This window comes from Perognathus longimembris, chromosome 16, assembly GCF_023159225.1.
Source record: "Perognathus longimembris pacificus isolate PPM17 chromosome 16, ASM2315922v1, whole genome shotgun sequence".
Classification (NCBI taxonomy): domain Eukaryota; kingdom Metazoa; phylum Chordata; class Mammalia; order Rodentia; family Heteromyidae; genus Perognathus; species Perognathus longimembris.
This window is the reverse complement of record NC_063176.1, coordinates 47,182,575-47,203,066: the sequence shown is the minus strand read 5'-3', so window position 1 is coordinate 47,203,066 and position 20,492 is coordinate 47,182,575. Positions and strand designations below refer to the sequence as shown.

Genomic DNA, 20,492 nt, shown 5'->3' with positions numbered 1-20,492 from the left:
TTCCAATACCAGTATACACAGTTTCCAATATACTCAGCTAAGATTACAGAGATAGTGTAGGTACAACCACAGGAAGGTGATACAAGAACATCATCAATAATAGAAGCTACAGATACACATGGGACGTTGAAAGTAGTTACAACTGTGATATAACAATTGTCTCCATAACATGGAGTTCATTTCACTTAGCATCATCTTAGGTAAGTACTGTGTTGAAATGAATAGGAGGCGGTATGGTAGAAAATGACAACCGTGAGGAGTGACTATGAGGGGCAGGAAGAGGAGAAGGGTCCCTAAGGTGGGTGATGTTTGAGCTTCAGTATCAGCCACATAAAAGAGCCACGTTGTCTGAAAATCTGTCAGTAAATTTCAGACTGAATATGAGGAAAGCAGAGGGGAAGAGGAAATAGTTAGGAAGAGAGCAGAGGTGTGTTGGAGCACTATACAAGTGCTCTGTGGTAGAAAGGAAGGAAAACAAAACCACAGAGAGAAAAGGATTGGAAGAAAGGTCCTGGGAAGAATCTGTGTCCAGTAAAGGATCTAAACATAGCTGAGGACGTACACTGTGAATGTGAGTGTGGAAGTCACAGCTCACAAAGATATGAGGAAAACAAGCTTCCATGGTGGCAGGAACCATCCCTTGAGGGCAGGGATTTCTAGGGCCATGTGGGATCAGCACTGCATTAATACTTACAAGCCCGACAAGAGTTAATGGTATTAGGATAGCTTAGAATTTAGGTTGGTTATACACACATATTTTAGCAGTGGTTAACTATAGCCATGAATTAGAATCACCTGATGCTTAATGATACAGCTGCCTGGACCCCATTCCAGATGAATTAAATTGGAGTCTGTGGGTAGTTGAGCCTAGGGTGATGTGTATGGATCTGATGTTCACACTACTCCCAGCTGAGAATCATTACCCCAGAGCAGGTGTTAACAACCTTGACTGCACATTAGAAGCACTTGGTTAAGCTTCAAAAAATAATCCATGCCAAGGCCTCACCTTGGATCAATTAAATAAGAATCTTGAGGGGTTGGAGACCTGAACATTAGTATTTAAAAAACAACAACAACTACAAAGCTTAGGAAAAATGCCTAGGGCTCTAAAGATAAATGAAACAAGGTCGTTGTCTTCTTATTTTACACTCTAAGAGTGAAGATATGCATAAATGCAATGTGGCATTCAAGCAAAGTAACAAACATAAAAAGTGGAGGAGACATAGAGGAGACAGGGATTTATTTTGTCCGGGAGGATTGGGGTGAGGCTTAATTATCATTAGTCACTGAAATGAAGAGTCCACAGAAAAACTCTAGTGTCGTGCAATTCATGATGGCTGATAGTAGAAATTTCTGGTTATTAGAAATTCCTCTGGATATTGAGTTGTTGCTTAGGAAGAAGGGCACCCACTGGAAAAGAAATCCAAAAGGCAAGAAGTTGCTTCTGCAGAAGGGTGTGCTACTGACAGGAAGCCAAGTAAGCAAGGGGATTGGGCACGCAGTCCACCCCAGGTTTTATCCCTAAAACGCTTCCTGCTCTCTATTCCCATTGGTCACAACTTTGATTCACCCTGTTGCACCAGTGGTTAGTTTGAAAAGGGTTAAAAAGCTTACCTAGCCATTAACACAAACACGGATTCCTGACCAAAGCAGGTACTTGTCAGAAAAGCAGTTCTTGCTCAGCTGGTGCTCTACCACTTGAACTACGCTTATAACCTTGTAAAATAAATTTTTATAACAGGACATGGCTTAACTAAAATAAAGTCTTGTGAGATGTTGGCTTACCCTTAAAATGGTGGTGCTTAGGTCAAGAAAACACACCTCCAGGACGGGAGTTTGAACTGGTAAAAGGAACTCGTTGCGAAGGCTGTGTGAAAGTGGTGATTGAGATTTACTTATGGCGGTGAGAACAGTATGCCCAAAGCATTGCACGGATGGGGGACTTTAACATACAGGATGTTTGGATTTATTGTGAGACACATATGAAGAGGGAACACTGAACAGGCATCTACAGAGAGGGTTCTAGGTCACAAAGAAGCCTTTCTGATCTTGACAGAAGGTTTGCCTTTTACTTGGAAAGAATCAAGGGAGTCCTCAAACATTTATGGTCTTCCATTCCCTGTGTTTGGGTTTTTCACATGAGAGACGTCTCTGGAGGAAGCTGTGTTGTCCTGAGTCCTTGTCATGCAGCCCTGCTGACTCATTCAGGGACAAGCTCCTTTAACGCCTCTCTCCAGGCGAGACTCATTAGGAAAAATCCAGGGATCAAACTTGAGCAGTGCAGAATTCAGATGAAAGCAGATTTCATTACTGGGGTGGAATCTTCAGACACGGCTCCTGAGGAAATCAGCTGAGTATTCAGACAGCAGCTTCCCTGGAGGTCTGGAGCCGATGTGGTCTTCACCGCGTGGTCCTCACAAGTTCATCCACCCCGTTCTGGCGGTAGCAGTTCTAAAGGATCAAGCACGCCCTCTCACCCAGATGCTGCTGCGAAGATTAATGGAGTTCAGTTTGAAAGGATTTTGTATTCCTGGAGGAAGTCTCCCATATAGTTGTTTCTTCTGTTGTAAAAAAGAATAATAGTGGAATCATAACAGTGTTTAAAAAAAAAAAACACCTGATTTTCCCAAATCAATCTATTTCCTTACTGATTGCTATGACTGGAATCTTTCATGTCCTCAAGAAGCCATGCATGGTGGGAAGGCCTGGAGATGGGGAGGGGAGGGGCCATTACAAGTTGAGGTGTGAGGGAAGTGAAGGAATTGAGGAACTGAGGAAGTGAGGGAAGTGGTATCAGGCCCCCAGTGACATATTCTCTCTTTGTTTCCAGCTTCCCTGAGCTGAGCCACTTTGTTCCCCTCTGTGCTCTCTACCACTATGTGCTGCTCACTATGGAATCCAGTGGCTAAAATCTCTGAGTCAGTCAGTCAAAACAAGTCTCTCCTTAACAGCTAAGGCATGTGGTCACAGTGATGGAAAACTGACTACCAACCCCGAAAATGGGAACACTAGTGGCAATTTCATTTCAATAGCTGAAGTCTTGTGATGTGACCCAAGTATTTGAAGAATCATACCATTTTGATTGATGTCACAATTTTATCAATATCTTTCTGTTTTCTCTCTATGTATTCACCCATTTAATTGAATGGACCTTGGAAAGCATTTTAGGCTGATTCATCTACATATTTTAGGTTAACTTAACTCAGGTACCACACCAAATTCTTAACCACAGTGCCTCAAGTAACAATAATAGTAAGAACACCTACAGTAACTATAAAATAGAACACAAACATTCATTTTGGAAGGTGATGTACATGCATAAATTATTTGGTGTTCATTGTATGGGAGATTTGTTCTGCACTGTTTACTTATTCCAACATTTATTTATATGGATATGGACAGATACATATTTGTTTAATACTTTGGATTTTGATCTAGTAGTATGTTGTTAATTTGTTGCTTAGAATATTCCAGCTAGGGACCTCATTTGTCTGACTTCTGTGTTTCTTTGATGTGACCTAATCCATTTTGGGGGGAGTCTTTCCTTAGTCAATAGCCTCGTAGTACTCTTCAGTTTCACTATGTATCTTTCTTGTCCTACTCCTAGAATGAGCCAATTCCATTAGCTGAAGAAAGACATAAGAACATGAGAGCTGACTGTTGGTATGTCCTTAGCTTTGTGAATTGTCCTTAGTCAGTCCCAAATACTAAATGTTAGTCCACATCTAGGATAGTGATTTATTGTTAACTATCTCTTCCATGTTTCACTGAATGCAAATTCTTCCCAGGGATTTGGATACAGGATGCCCCATAAAAAAAGCCCAGCTGAAAAACTCACATAGACTGTAGCAGCTACCAATAATGTGACATTTAGTTTCAGGTTTCTTGGTTCTTTTTCCTGTTTCCTATGGGTTGGGATGAATTTTCCCAAGTTTCCTGCCTTTGCCCTGATTCCATTTGTTCACATGTGCTGGAAGATGCTCAGGTTTTGTCTTTCTACCTCCTGAGACTAGTGCAGATGATAGCCATGTAACATACCCCAAGGTGATGTCCCCAGCACCTAACTTTCTGTCTAGGATTGAATGAGCATGCCTTTTCAAGTTGGGAATTCAAAGAATTAATAAGTACATTTTGAAAGTGGGGTCTGTGACAAACTATCATGGGTTGGCAGTTGCCTAATGCCATCTCCTTCTCAGGTTTGAATTGTGAGAAATGGCAGATGAGAACAAGAGGACTCTTCTGCAGTGATGAGGAAAGGGAGCTGACCCTGCCAAGGATGAGGAATCATCTTAGTAGACAAACTTTGGAGCAGAGGGGATCTTAAGATCTTTGGATTCATTATTGCTTCTTTGTGTGTTCAGCCTATTGGCGGACAACATAAAAACAATTGACTTTTCATAGAACCAGTTGAACTTAAATGATACAAGGGAGATAGTTTGTATAAAAAGAACCAGCAGGTAGTTTGGCATGGGGCTAGGAAAAGGGAAAATGTATGTTGTTCATCATCTGGGAAATCTTTGGGAGAAATGGAGATAAGTTCATGTTCATTAAATATTCTACAGAATGGCAAATGTTGTGATGAATTGTAGTTTCTTTTTCCTAAAGAAAAAAATAATTCTACAAGTCTCACTAGAAAGTGCAAGACATAATTTGGAGAGACAAAGAAACACCTAAACTTGACTCAGGTGATGGAACTTTATGTGTGAGCTCCAGAGTGTCAACCCTAGGCAACATCGCTGAACCACACAAGCTAGACAAAACATCCGGGATTCAGAAAGGTTAAGTACTCTTTTCTAAGTCCCAAAGTTCCCTAACAGGGATGCAGAATATTTTCCTGCCAAGGGCCAATTGGATATTTATAACATCATTCACCTGTCATCTGAAATGTTCAAAATAGGCAGATGGACCATGCATAGCCAACAAGAAACATACGCGAACAAGCGTGTTGGGCCTGTCCTGGACCAGATGGCCTTCTATGGCCTTCAGGCCAGATATTTCCCATCCCTGAGCGGGGCAAGGAATCTCTATCTGGCAGCACAACGAGGCCAGGACACAAACAGCCTCCTTCACAGCCAAGTCAGAAGTCACTTGTAGCAGAGATCAGCTTCTATTTTTTGCCCTCTTTCCATGGTGGAGAAGAAGCTGCTGACCTAGCATCTTTTGTCCTTAGTTTAACTGGGCACTCCGCAAGCTCTGACCAATCATTCCAATCGTCTCCCATGGACACTCAGACCTGGCATTTCTGGGGAAGCTCCATGAGGGGGCATTCGAAGAGACCCAGGTTACACTGGCTTCTCCTTTAGCAGCTGTCTACCTTGGACAGATTCTCCTTTTTCATTCTTGTCTTAGAATTCTTTCCTGTTCATCTTTTAGTATGGCGACTTACCCAATTTACATCAAGGCTTTATACTTGATTCTCTCTGTCTCTCTCTGTCTTTTAATCTCTAATTTGATCTGAGGTTAATGTCAGACTATTTTTTTTTATCACAACTCTGCTACCTACTCCTCAGAAACCCACAGGTGAAGGGAAGGGTGAATGCTCTTGGATATTGAAGTTAAAAGCTGCTTGTGCAGTTATTAGATTATGAATCTGTTTTGTAAGAAGATGCATAGTTCCTGAGCAAGGGCTTGTATAAACTGGTGGCTATTCGATATCCACTGGAACTTTCAATTTCCATCTGACTTTCTAAATAAAATCCTTTCCTGGCAGACTTGTCCTAGAAGAGACAATAAGCAAAGGAAGCAGAAAGAAACATAACAGGAGAGAGAGAGAGAGAGAGAGAGAGAGAGAGAGAGAGAGAGAGAGAGAGAGAGAGAGAGAGAGAGAGAGTCAGTCTCAGTATACAGGAAACAGGCAGGGAACAGGAATCTAGCAGCCTTGTGCCACATTCTTCTTTGTGTTGCTATTGTTGCTTTTCACATTTCATTTGAAGCAACTTTGTGACAAGAAGGCTGTGTGCTGTCATGGGGAATTGTCAGTACAGTGGAGAGCAGTCAGTATTGTAAAGGGTCGCTCCTTTCCAGAGAGCCAGGGGGAGAGGATATGATGGATGAACTTGGAGGAAATGAGAGGGAAAGCCTAGGGAAACTGGAAATGTTCAAACCTGCTCACTGGCTGCATGTTTGTTTGGGGCTTTAGTGAAGCTTCTCAGATTTTCCTGACACGATAGTCAAATAGGAAGTGATTATAAACAAAGAAGAAACAACAACAACTGCCACAAGGAACTTAAATAGAACAATGAAGAAAGTCTCCAACATCATAGAACCGACACTGGCTTCCCCATGCCCTTAAAGCACCAAGTACCTGAGATGAGAGAAATTGAAACTCAGGAATTTCTTATTAACAATTTAGAGCAGAGCTCAGACCCCCTTCATAAATTTTCATTTCACTCACAGCTTTGGCTCAGATATGGCGTTCTGCACGATTCTCTCCCCTGTTACGATTGAAGACCTGATTTGGAAACACTACAATAAAACTAACTCAGATTCCCAAAGCACAGAATACAGGGGCAGACATTTATTTCTTCTTCAATGCAGTGGAGATTTTTCTATAAATTTAACTTCTGATTAGAAAACTTACATTGGAAAATTTCAAGCAATGAAATTTCGGTAATAAGCCCAATGCAGGTCTGCTTGAGGTCGAATGAAATTTAGATGAAAAAAATCCGGGATTATGAAAAAGAATGAGGGAACTTCAAGTTTCTGTATATTCAAGGTTAATGGGTTGGGTTCTTTCGTTTTTGACTGTTATGGTAGCACATAATTTCTGCTCCTCCGTTGGCTTCCTGTGTGTTTTTTTAAGCAATAAATTTTGGGTTATGATAGTACAACGCACTTATAACCCAGTTGGTAGATTCCTGTATCTGAATATTTCTGTGGCATTCATCATTCAGCAGGCAAGTGATTACCTCCTTTTGTAAAACAGAATACATGTAATACTTCTAGTCATCATCTTCAGCAGGAGGTGTTAGAAGAGTTATTTCACATCTAGGAAATTGAGGCAAAAGGGGATAGTCAGTAGTGAATGGTTTACACTGGTACATCTTCTTTGAAAATAAATAAAAAGAAAGGTGAAGGCTTAATAATTTTGAACGTCTTGAAAATATATGAAGATGGGATAAGGAATCTCCAGAAAAGTGGTTGATCAAGGGAAATGGTGGGGGCAAGGAAACACAAAGTGATGAATAGGATTAACTGATGAAAATATAATATATGTGTGCATGAAATACCATGACGAGAAACCTTCTACAGTTAAAGTACACACAAAAAAAGTGAGTAACAAGAAACTAAAACAGGTGAACAGAAAAGGTGAATGAGGATGACTATGGTCCACACAGTTTATTTGCATCTGTGAAAATGGAATGTTTAAACTGTTTTAGAAAGAGATGAGGAGTAAAGGAAGATGATAGAGGGGGTGAGGTTGATAAGGGTACCTCGCATGCAGGCATGGAAATATCGGTATGAATGCTAATGAATGCTAATTAAAATAATCATAAAATTAAGAAGACTTTGAGAAAGGCATATGATATTCATTTACCACCTACTTCTGCAACACTTTCTCATGTAATTCAGATCATATTCTCTTTAAGCCAGTTGCTCTGGGAGGGAAAAAAAAATTACTCTTGGAGTGATCTTTTTCTTCCTCTCTCACTGCCTTATATTCTGCTGTGATTGTACCATGATCATTCACTTGACAAAGGGCTTGAACTTTACTGGTGGACAGCAAGAATGCTTTGAAGTTGTGTGTCTCCATCATCATCCTGCCCTAAACATGTTAGGTGGCATCAACACATTAGATGGCAATCCTAAGAAGAGATAGCCCTCAGAGCGGCCATGGGAGCTCTCTATCTACTCTTAAAGCAAGCTCACGTCTTCTGGATATTTAGGACAGAGTGAATCAGTCAGAACTAGAAGAATGGTTAATCCAGAAGAACCCCAATTCCACAAGGTACTTCCAGGATGAGTCATTCATCCCTATACATCTTCTTGTGGGAGTCTTAGCCTTTACCCATGTCTTATTGGAAAAAGGAAAAAAAGAAAAAAGAGAGAAGAATTCTCCAGAAGGGATTTATGGCTGAAAGCTTCCTTAATTATAGGCTAGTATAATAAGTCCTTCCACTGTTTTAATGATTGGGGAATTAAGAAGCTCCTTAATAGAAATTGACAGAATCCATTGTCATTGCAAAGAAGGTTCTGTTATGGTCTGAAGTACCCTGCCAACCATCCCAGGATTTAGGGTTCCCCAAAGGCTCATTAACATCTCAGACCATAAGGTCTCCAAAGGAGGCGCTAATAGTCCACTTCGTTATGATCTGAGGATAATGACAGCATGACATCCGTAGCTATGAGATGATAATAGCTCTGTTAAAATCTATGATGTCAGCAGAAGGAAAAAAAAAAGAGTCTCATTTGTACTTTATAATCTTTGGTTTCTAATATGCCATAGTATCTAAATGATACTGGAATTATTTTACAAATCTGCCTTAATAGAGACAGTGCAATATGATGTTCTAAAAAAATCAAAATACACTTCTTAAAACAGCTGTTATCACTCTTATAGTACTGCCTAAATGGAGGGTAAGATTAGCAATGTTCTCTGAGTCCTGAAATACTTATGAGTAATGGAATAAAAATCAAAGACTTAAATTTCCTTTAATTTACATACTCATTTACTCCTGGGAGTGAAAAGAAGTTCTGTTTTTAGAATATCCCCCAAAATGGCAGAGGAAGGAAAAAAAAATCTCATCGTAATAATAACGCTAATAGAAGTGATTGTCAGTCTATGCTGAGTACTTGTTATGTATGCATCGTGTCTTATGCTAAGCAATTTCAGCACAACATCTTATTTTCAGCCTTGCATAATCCTCTCTGAGGGGGGTGTCCCGGTTCCCCTCACTGTTTAGATGAGAGCAGGAAGTGCAGAGGGGCTGGAGATAGTGCTCATGCTATTCCGCTGGTGGACCACCCACCAGGATTCCAGTCTCATTGGGCAGGCTCCAACCTTCTGCCATCATTACCAGGAGCTGTGCCAGCAAGCTAGACCTGGGTTAGGTTACTAACTAGTTATGTGAATCTGGTGGCATTATTTCCCCCTCTTGGGGTACTTTAAATAATAAATCTTGAAGGCAGTGATTCTTTTAATTTTTATTTTTCAGTTTATACCCCTATAACAACAAAAGCATCATAGCAACAAAACTGAAATCAGGAATTTTTTTCACCACATTATCATCAATAAGTACTGGTGCTCACAGGTACTTTCCACGCGAGAACCACTTTGTTTGGAGGGTTTTCTGCTTTGTTCACAACAGTTGATTTTAATAACCTTACCATTTTCAACAAAGGGTATAGGGAAAAAAACATTCATCTATTATGGTTAAACTATGCAAAGTATACCCCAAACTATTGTTTTCCAATCGATTTCTCTGGCTTGAAAAAAGGGGAAGATAGAGATGAGTGTAAAAAGAAAAATCTATTAGTACTGCCTTTTTTTTATAGCTCTTAGCGTTTCTCTGGGTATAAGCATAAGAAAGCAAATTAACATTTTAAAGAGATTTCTCTATTGGGTTATATTTAATAACAAACCAGCATAGGAAGGGGAGATCATTGAAATGATAATTAAACAAAAAAATTCTGTAACTGCTGTTTCATCCTTAGGGGTCCATGCTGCAGTACCTAAATCCTTCCACTAGAGGGTGAATTGCTCCTAATGAAGAAGACCTCTGCGTCTGGGGAGGGGCACAGAAAGAGCTGACAACATATAATAATGTGGGTGCCAAAAATATTCGGAATTTTTTTTTTAAGTCATGGCACACATACTCAGTGAAGATGGCTGAAGGCTAGAGTATGCTGGGAAAGGAGTTTTGAATATTAAGTCCTCTTTGAAGTAATTCTTATATGAAACGACTTAGGCTATGGATGGAATTTGACTGGTCTAGCCAGAGATGTAACAAGAGATGGGAATCTGACTGCATCATGACAGCTCAAGATGGGAATTCTAGAAGAAAGTGAGATGATTCTGAGTATCTGCTCACCGAGAGCCCCTACACATTTACAGTTTTGACTATTGCTAGCAACAAATCAATCATTACAATTTTACATAAAATAAGATTAATTAGGAAAATTATTACCCATGGGCACATACAGTCCAAGATTGTCTGTTTTTCCCAGGGGGAAGAGCATTCACTACGGACCAATTCTAACCTGCTATTCTTTCATGTACTGTGGGTTCTGCAGTGACAGACTCAGAAAACTGAGTTCACGAGGCGAAATACTAAAGGCATAGAAGTGCCACAAGCAAAAAAGGTTGGCCAACAGAACATATCGGTGTAGCCTGACAACCAGTATTTAAGGAGTAAAAGTCAAAAACTACATTCCTGTGTTCTGGCAAAAGCCACATTGCTTTTGAAAAAGAATTTCAAGATCGTTTCAGCCCAGGTTTGTACTCTGGCTTTATGTGCGTCAAATGTAGACGTCATTTTGACATTCCACTGATGAGAGAAATGCAAAGAAATAAAAAATAACAGAAAGAAAGCAGGCAGTTCACAGGAGACATACTCTTAACCACAACAACCACCAAAAAAAAAATGAGTTCAAATGTTAGAGGTTATTACCAGTAGCTCACAAACTTTACGAGCTTTTCTAAGGGCTCTTTCTTAAGGAGAATTCATTCATGACTCTTCTGTGTAAGGGGTGTATTTATGACCCATTACTGTGAATTTTCAGCTAGTGATTGAATAGCATTTCTTTTTCACTCTTTCCCTTTCTCTCTCATATATATGCATACATGCACAGATTGCGTGTTTTGTGAATTTGTCTACCATTATAATAAGTAAGTTCATTTGAAAGTCTGGATTAATCTTGAGGTGGTTGATGGTCATTTGCAGATGCAGTAGAGGAGGAAATGACGTGTCTCTCAAGAGACACACATATGCTCCTAGCAGAGGTAGAACAAGGAAGAGATTAATCTGCTTTTTTGTTTCAGATAGCAGAGTCAACAAGAACCATGTTGGTTCATTCTTTAGCCACATTCTTCTTTGCCTTTTTATGCCCTTTGCTGGTGATGTTGCTTTGTAAAATGGTCCTTCATGAAGGGCTGAAGTGCTGTCTTTTGGTCCTGAATGTGAGAAGCTTATGATGAGCCCCCCCCCCACCCCCCGAGAAAGTATCTGTCAGATGAGATGCTTTCACACGTGGGTGGCTAAGAACTGTGATCACTTTTTATGTCCATAGTTGGGATTTGGAATGCCTAGGTATCTGCTAAAGCATTGATTGAGGGGAAGGGTATTGTCTGTGAAGTGGAGCCCGATTGGTAAGTGAATGGTAAGTGAATTGATGGGCTGAGTGGGAAGTACTTGCTGCTGGGTGGATGGGTCGCTGAGGTTGATCAACACAGACAGAGAGAATGAAGATGCAGCTTAGTGGCAGAGACTCTACGGCAAGGCCCTAGATTTGTCCCAGGTCCTTTAAAAACAACACGAAAATGGGAGACAAAAGCAGCTTCATAGTCTCTCTGCGTGTTTCTGTCTGTCTGTCCCTTCTCTTCCCTTTCTTTCACTAAAGTGTGATATTAGAAATTCAATGCTTGCTTTGCCAGTCCATATACTAAAATTGGAATGATACAGAGAAGATTAGCATGACCCTGCCCCAGGATGTTACATGGATTTTTGGAGCATTCTGTCCCTTTGATCTTTTATGTGAGTTTATCTATTTGGGGGAAGGTAACAGGAAGCACAGAAATGGTGGGACAAAGGGTGAACAAAGCAGTGAGACTCAGTAGACACCATGTTGAAAATGAACTAAATAATTTGTAGGACAAGGGGGTCAGGAGGGAAATAAAAACCTGGGAGAAAATGAAGGAAGAGATGACTCGGTTTAGAAAGAAATGTACTCATTACCTGATCTATGTAACTGTGACCCTCCTCTCTCTACCACCTTTACAACAACAATAAATAAAAATTTAAAAATCCAGATCCGAGGTGCCTGGAGTGCAGAACTCACACAAATGTCTCTTCATGCCTCAGACTTCTAGCCTCTGACTGAGAATTAAGCCACCAGTGTCTGAGATTCTGAGGCCTTTGGACTTGAACTTGACTCAGATGCTGTAGTGAATGGGTATGCTTTTGGACATTTCAGCTGTGATGACCACAGAAGCCAATTCTTCTGCTACATTCCCTTTCATATGCCTCTATATAAATATATTCTGTTGATACTGTGTCTCTATAGAGTTCTAACTCATAAATCAACAATAATATTAAGTAAGATGGTTTTATGTATGGCAATGTATTGATTAGCTGACAGAAATAAGACCAGAGGCTCACAGGATCCTTAGGAGCAATAGTTACACTCAGTACTGGTTACCTCATTGGTTAAGAAGACCATACAACATAACTAATGTGAATAACAAAGACTTTTCTCTCTCTTTCTTTCCCTTTATGTATGTGTGTAAGAGAACACACTGAGAAAAGTATCATGAATGCGAATATTAAAACATCTCAATGTCTTTCTTGGAAGGATATTCACCTCTGCTGACAAAGACAAAGGCATTTATTTTATTTTCAGCATTAAAATCAAATTTAATTGAAGTAGATCAAATGCTCCATAACTGCATGAGGGAAATCAAAAGCACTACAACAAAGGCTGGTTTGAAACCACTAACAGCAGTTTGGTGTCTATTTCATAGCTGACTCCAAAGGAATCCCCTTTTATATATGAACTCTAAGATGTCAGTGTAGAGAAGAAAGGAACAAATAAACACACACACACACACACACACACACACACACACACACACACACACTGGTATTACGGGGATAGATCCAACAATAGCACAGGCTTGACCTCTAATTTATCAGGATGATAATTATTACCGGCGAGATCTTGGGTGACTTATACAAAAACCTTTAGCCTGAATTTCTTCCTGTAAGAATGAGAACTAATAATCTCGACTCCTGTGGTTTTCATAAAGTTTATATAATTTACGTAGTATACTACGTATAATGATTATTTTTATCAATGAACAATATTTTCAATTTATCTTCCTGTTTACTAATCCAGAGACGCTTTTTCATACCATGCTTTTGGAGAAAAATAAAGACATGCTTCACGTAGCTGTTAATGTGGGTATCTAGCACGTGTCCACCCACATTCCAGGCACCATCCTTCTTCTGCAGTCTTCTTGTCATTTGTCCCTAACATTCTCTTGATGTAGCCACCTTTATATCAATAGGAAGAGTATATCATCATATCAGTTGCCAGTACTGGCAATGGAAAGTTTTTGTGGAAAAAAATCTGGAAATACATTCTTCCTTTATTACTTGTGTTTAGTAATTGAACCATAGGATTTTACTAACATTTTCATGCATTAACCTAGTTTTATTCACTGCAAAATAACTTGTTTATTAGTACTTGTGAGAAATGCTTAACCATCACCAAGAAATAAATATGCAAAATAGTGAATATTTTATAATCATAAAATATCTAAAATAATGCATATTTGTATGAGAATAGTTATTCAGGTTGCACAGTAGGTAATGATTTTCTAATTTCAAGTAGGTTATTCAAAAGTTTTCCTTTCAATGTACATGAAATAGTCCCAACGTATAGAAACTGGATTTACTAATCATTGTACATTGTCTCTATTTGAAAACATGGGAAGTAGATCTCCACTATTACTTAAAAAAACCTTTATCATAAAGGTGGTGAGCAGGGGGTTACAGTTATAGAAGGAAGGTAATGAGCACACATGCCTTGGAACTCTTTTGACTGCAGGGCAGCAACCATGCTTACGTGGCTGAGAGATGATTGCCAATGGGGTTCGGGAGAGTTGGTGGATAGAAAACAACTCCTTGGCACTTCCAACCTCTTGTATAAGCCCTTGGCAAAGAGGAGATGGGGCTGTGTGATAGAAGTCAAAGCGGGTACATGTACACATGAAGCCCCAGTGCATATATGCACACAGCATAGAGACAGCACACACCTCACCCAGTTAGATCACACAACAGTTGTAATAGTGAGTTCTCTCCAAATAGCATATGTACTAAAAATGCACTGTTTTCTTGCAAGGTCAGAGGTACTGGGATTTGAACTCACAACCTTATACTTGCCAGGGAAATATTCTGGGACTTGAGCCGTGCTTCAAGTTGTTTATTTTAGTTAATTTTGCAGATTGGGTCCTATGCTTTTTCCCCTGAGCCAGCATCAAACCATGATCCTCCAACTTCTGTCTCCTAAGAAGGTGAGAGCCAGGATAGTTGGCCTTTAGTGAAGTTTTATATCCAGATATTGAATCTCCTTTTTTATACCACACACACACACACACATCCCAACAGTAAATACTATAGAGGAAATTAATGCAAAGAGCAAAGGTAAGCTAATGGAATAAAATAGCTATGCGAGATATTTAATGAATCTTGAAATATACCTTGAAAATTAAGCTTAACTTTATCCTGTTCAAAAACCTGTTTTTCTTCCTGTAGGCTCACAGAGCACAAGAAACTAGCTATGTTTCAGTATCTCATGTTGTGTATGTTTATAGTGTGTGTGTGTGTGTATGTGTTGTATGTGTGTGTGTGTATGTGTGTGTGTTCACTGTGTTGGGAGAGGAGGGTGATATGCAATATCAAGAAAAATTTCAAAAAAGAATGCCTAAATCACCAGCCTAATCTCTTTCATCTTCCACCAGCTTTAGTATAGCCATTTCCTAGGATGAAATTGCTTATCAGGAATAAGGGAGAGGATGGTGACAAGAATACACAACAGCAGTCAAGAGTCATGGATCACAGGACTGACATCTTGTTTAGCTTCATGTGAGCCACGATTTTCCCACCCTCCATTTTCTTATCTGTGGAATGGAATGGTAGTAACAGAACTTCAGTGCCGGAGGAGCTCCGAGTCCCTTCAGTAGTTGAGGACTGCCAGATCACACTTAAAAATTAACTGTAAACCCCACGATTTCCAAAGTTCTCTTCGTAAAATGCATTGCCTCCAAAAGAGCTCTGCAACAGTGTAGTATTTACTTTTCAAAACAATCTTTCATTTTCTTGGTGATGACTAAAAGTAACTCATTGATATTCCAACCAGGACATTTGTTAAGCCTTTATTGAACAACATGACCCCTTGCACATTAATAGTCAGAAAACTAAGACTTAAATAAATAGAAATTACTGTTTGTCCCAAGGATTAGAAGAGAACAAGTTTGTTATGGTCAAATAGTTTTCAGAAAGAATATTAGAAGGCCATGCCTACACTTCCTAATGGAAAAGAACAAATTCCATTTCCTGACTTAAAACCTCAGAAGAAGAAAACAAGTGTTATATATGAATAATACCAATGAAAAATCCCATGTGTTAATTTATTATTTTCAATGCACATAGGTAGAATTAATATATCTGCATGTACAGTATTTGTATTATGTAGGTGTTTTATTTCATTAGGTGTATAATATCTAGCTTATTTTAGACCACTGAATATTAAACCAGTTCTTATTGACTATTTTTATTTGATGTTAGGACATACAAAACCTTTTTCTATAATGCATTTACATACTTTCAAGTTTCTCAGCATATTGTTTTGAAAACTTAGAAATGCAAACAATCATACGATACCTTGTAAGGAGAGAACATGTATATAATTATAATATTGAAAAATAGTATTGATTGGAGAAAAGCCTTTGAAATTTGTTATTCTGTAGTAGAAATTCTAAATCTTCTGTCATGGTAGAGTCAATTTTGTGCAAGATCTACTGCATCTAATAGATTCTTTTTATTTGTGAGGGTGAGACACTGGGTTTCAAACTCAGGCCCTTGTACTTACGAGGCAAGTATGCTACCCTTTGAATCATTTTTTCCTTAGAAACTCTCAAAAGCTGCTTCTTAAATTGATATAGGAAGACCCTATGAGAGGCTACATGGGTTGATGGCTGCTAAATCAATGTGCAGTTTGATACTTAGAATCTGATATACCTTTGAGTGCCTTTGTCAAAACAGAGCCCTGGACAGGGAAAGGAAAATTTGAAGTCCATCAAAATTTGTCTCATATACTTATTTATGCTCTGTGTTGTAGATTCTGTTCAAGTCATGGGAACACAAAAGTGTAGGCACATATCTAAATCTTCTAGAGGGCTACATTTGGTCTTTAGAATGCCTCTTTCATTATAGAACTGATCTCCTTCCAAAATATAGATAAAATCATGTGTAATTTAGATTTAAGTTTTTTTTTAATCTCTTACTATTGGGGGCACTCCTTACATCACTTCTGTCTGCTGACTAGCATATGCCTTTCCATTATTTACTCTGTATCTAATTATACTTCTTCTCTGCAGTATCCACCACAATGTGTGACTATGAGGGTCTTCCTTGCTCCAAGATAACAGCAACCCAGATTATCTTGTTTCAACATAGTGCAGATTATATTTATCCAAGACACCAATGGACTTATCTGTTGCTCAATAAAGAAAGTTTGTTCAAGGAATATCCAGTCGGTCTTCAAAAGCAGAGTCTTAAATAAGCTGTTTCATTTTTAGTATTGTGTAGTATTAGAAAGCAAAGGAAGCTAAAAAGAATAAAACAAGACCTTGAGGAAATCTCTCAGACTTGCATTACTAGAGGGCACCTGCGTTGAGAATGTCTATGAGACTTCACTGTATCTCATCTGAGTACATTGGAAACCGTGTACACTGGTATTAGAACTAGGAAAGTGAAAGGGAATACCAAAATCGAGAGACAGAGGATAAAAAGACAAACGACTACAAAAGCAATACTTGCAAAACTGTTTGGTGTAAACCAACTGAACAACTCATGGGGGGAGAAGGAAAGGGAGGGGGGAGGGAGGAATGAGGGAGGAGGTAACAAACAGTACAAGAAATGTATCCAATGCCTACTGTATGAAACTGTAACCCCTCTGTACATCAGTTTGACAATAAAAAAAATTTAAATTAAAAATAACCCAATGATGGAAACAGTCAAACGATAGAAATAATCAAATGCCCACTAACAAGAGAAAGGAGAAAGAAAGAAAGTGCAGTATATTTTTATGAGGAAATATTAAGTACAAACAATAAATAAATTTGGCTAGCTGCAAAAAAACATGAATAAATCCTAATAATGGAATATTGAACAATAAGGAGAAAATAGTCCAAAGAGGCAGCAGGCAGAAAAATACACTCTGTGTAATTAAAGTTAAGAACCAAAAGTAAAAGCATGTACTTAAGGCCTCACTTTGTTCATAGCAAGGTAATTTTACATCACTGAAAGGAGAAACATACAAACCTGTGATAGTCTTTATTACAGTGATTGGGTGTTAGGAACTTGGAAGAGATGGAAAATACTCTAATCATCAGGTTAAATAGTATATTTGCATATCTTTATTGTAATCGCACCACGATTGGATGAACAAATAAGCGTGTGAATAAGTGAACAATCGAAACACTACATATATAAATAATACATAAGAACCACACTCGCACAAATTATTATAATCCAGAATGAACCAAGGTTTGTGATCAATGTGTTGTTTTCTGCACCTGAGGTCCATTAAAATTACATTATAGAACATCATGACTGATTAGAGCTTTTTTTTATTTTTTCACTTGATTCACAAAGGTTTTTATTGTTCTTCTGATGAAGAACACGATGAAAAGCCAGTTGGTTGCCTAATTGCTATCCTGAGAAGAAGTAAATTCCTGAATCATAGCAATACTCTGGATTCTTTTTGTCCAATCATCCTTTCATTTACTTATTTGAGTTTATTACATTACTCGTACATTGCTGGCTGCTAAATTGTTGCCTTTTTTCTTTCCTTTCAAAGAAGGTTCCCAATTTCAGGTATATCATAGAAATCCAAAACTTGTGTGTAAAGTGATGTGCTCCACCTTCCTCCCTTTCCATCTTGGTTTTCCCCATATCTGTTTTTCACCTGACCTCAGTTCACTTCTGACATAAGCCTGGACTGATAGACTACGTACTGGAAGAAATCTATGTCCTATAATCCAATGGAATCCATGCTCTTGGTCCTAAGGCCAATAGGTCATTGCTAACCAAAGAACATTAAGGGAAATCCCACTTGTTATGTCAGAGAACATTGCTTATTATCCTATCATTCTTGGTCGTACTGAAAGGTACCTCAGCAAGGAGTGTTGGGTTGGCAGAAGCAGTGAGAACAGACAGTAAATTATAGCAATGTCACATTTCACCAGCATTGTCAAGGTGAAGTCACAAGGAAGAATGCAGTAGATTCAGACTAGTAGGTAGTGAGGAGGCTGGCACTACTGGCTTTGTCACAGCTTGGATATCTGCCAGGCAAATCACCTGAGAAACTTGGGGCTCTGCCTGAAATTTTGTGGAGTAGAATCTCACTTATAGACCCTATTTATGGCTACCACAGCTCTTTCAAACTTGGGTATTAAGAGCTTTCCATGTATTTCAATAGAAAAGTGTAATGTAAATATTAAAAATAAGTGTTATAAAGCACACAGAGCACTGAAGGTGTAGTCTGTAAGTCTAGGGGAATAGAGAAAATTGATGTATTTTATTGGCTCTCTTGCTCTTTGTGCAGAAACAAATTGTATTGGCTATTCAAGACAGGATTTTCCTCAAACAGCAGTACGTCATTAGGGTTGCCATAACTATTGTGTAGAAAAAGAGTATTCCAAATTCTTCTGTAGCTTAACTCCATAACGTTTATTTCTTTTTCACCCCAAAATATACTACAAGTCAGGCCGTGTTTCTAGGAAGACTCACAGCTCAAGTCTTTTTACAATTCGTCCATAGAGTCACATGCATTATTATTCTAGATGCATAGGGGAGAAGTAAATTTGTCTTCACAAATTAGAATTTAATTGTCTCTTGGGGCCTCGGCCGGAGGGCATCTGTCTTCCACTTAACTATGGCAGCCATCCAGGCTGAGGAAGGCACCATCATTCCATACCTATATCATCGGGAACGCATAATATACCCAGTCTGCATGGTAGAAGAAGAGGCTACTACAGAGCTGTTGATTAGCTTCTTTATGCTGCTCCTAAGATTCAGGCCCTGAGTAACCACAACACTGGCAAGACCTAATCTCATGACTTTATTCAGCTTCAGTATGTCTAAGAATGGGAGTGATACAATAATATTGCACTTCTCCATCTAATACTACGGTGCATATATGTGTATATATGCATATATATTTTATAATATACATAATTATTTCCATAAATAATGAGTAAAGAATTTATATTCTTGCTTATAACTTTGGAAAGTATACTACCATTATTGAAAATACATTTTAAAACTTGTAGTAAACTAAACAACTTTGAGTGACATTTATGCACTGGAAAACAACAAAAAATATAAAGGTGAGAGTAAAATATTTTATACTTGTTTATGCTATGTGCCAACTGCATTCTTAGAGAACATTTAGATGTATCTGGATATATTAGTTACTCAAGATTAAACAATGAGCTCTCTGTCCATGGCTAATGTCTGACATTCTAGCTACTCAGAAGGCTGAGATCTAAGAATGGTCATTCAAAGCCAGCCCTGGAAAGAAAACCCATGAGACTCTTATCTCCAATTAACCACCAGAAAAACAGAAGTGGTTCTGTGGCTCAAGTAGTAGAGCACTAACCATGTGCTGAAGAGCTCAGGGACAGAGCCCAGGCCCAGAGTTCAAGCCAGATGAACGACAAAAAAAAAAATTATTTTTTTAAAAAGATGAAACAATGATTGCAGGTCAGAGTCCTACAAAACCTTATATAACCTTTAATGGTTATATAATCATCTTTGCTTTTCCATCATGCAGTATATGTATACCAGTATGTGGCAATGTGTAATAGTTTTAGTAATAAGAAAATTGCTGCTCAAATGAAATATACATAACAATTATATGTGTAGGCATTAACTGGCAATTTTATTCTGTCTTTTCTCTCCTATCTAAATTTTGTAGCCTTAGACCAATATCCATCTCAAAGTCAAATATTCACATAATAGATATGCTAATATATCCCATAACTAAAAAGGAAAGCAGATTATATGAGAGTAATTTGGGTTGTTCAGTTGGCATTTTTAGAGGGAACATACCTCAGACACAGAAGAGGGAGGGAGAGACAGAGAAGGATGGAGAGAGAAGGGAGAATAGGGAAAGACAGGGGAGGTTTCTTTTTGCTCAAAGCTAGCAATCTACCACTTGAGCCACAATGCCACTTCCGGCTTCTTCTGTTTATGTGGTGCTGAAGAATCGAAGCCAGGGCCTCATGCATGCTAGACAAACACTCTGCCGCTAAGCCACATTCCCTGCCCTTGCATTTATCTGAACACCTTAAGTGAGCTAATGCCACCGTCATGCTCTGATGACAGAAAATTAAGCAAATCCCCTTTCTTTATAATATCACCTAGGCTCAGACATTTCATTATAATCATGAATACAGTACAGACTAATATAACAGGAGGTGTTTGGTTCAAAAGACTTCACAGGCCTTTAGAAGTATATGGCCGTTTTAATTGATGAAATTAGAG

General features: G+C 38.7%; 1 non-coding gene across 1 annotated transcript; it reads left to right on the top strand.

Annotated features, from left to right (window-relative positions):
- Positions 1-11,579: 11,579 nt before the first annotated feature.
- LOC125365072 lies at positions 11,580-11,683 on the top strand. Its single transcript, XR_007213629.1, has one exon. It is a non-coding gene; the product is annotated as a U6 spliceosomal RNA (small nuclear RNA).
- Positions 11,684-20,492: the final 8,809 nt, after the last annotated feature.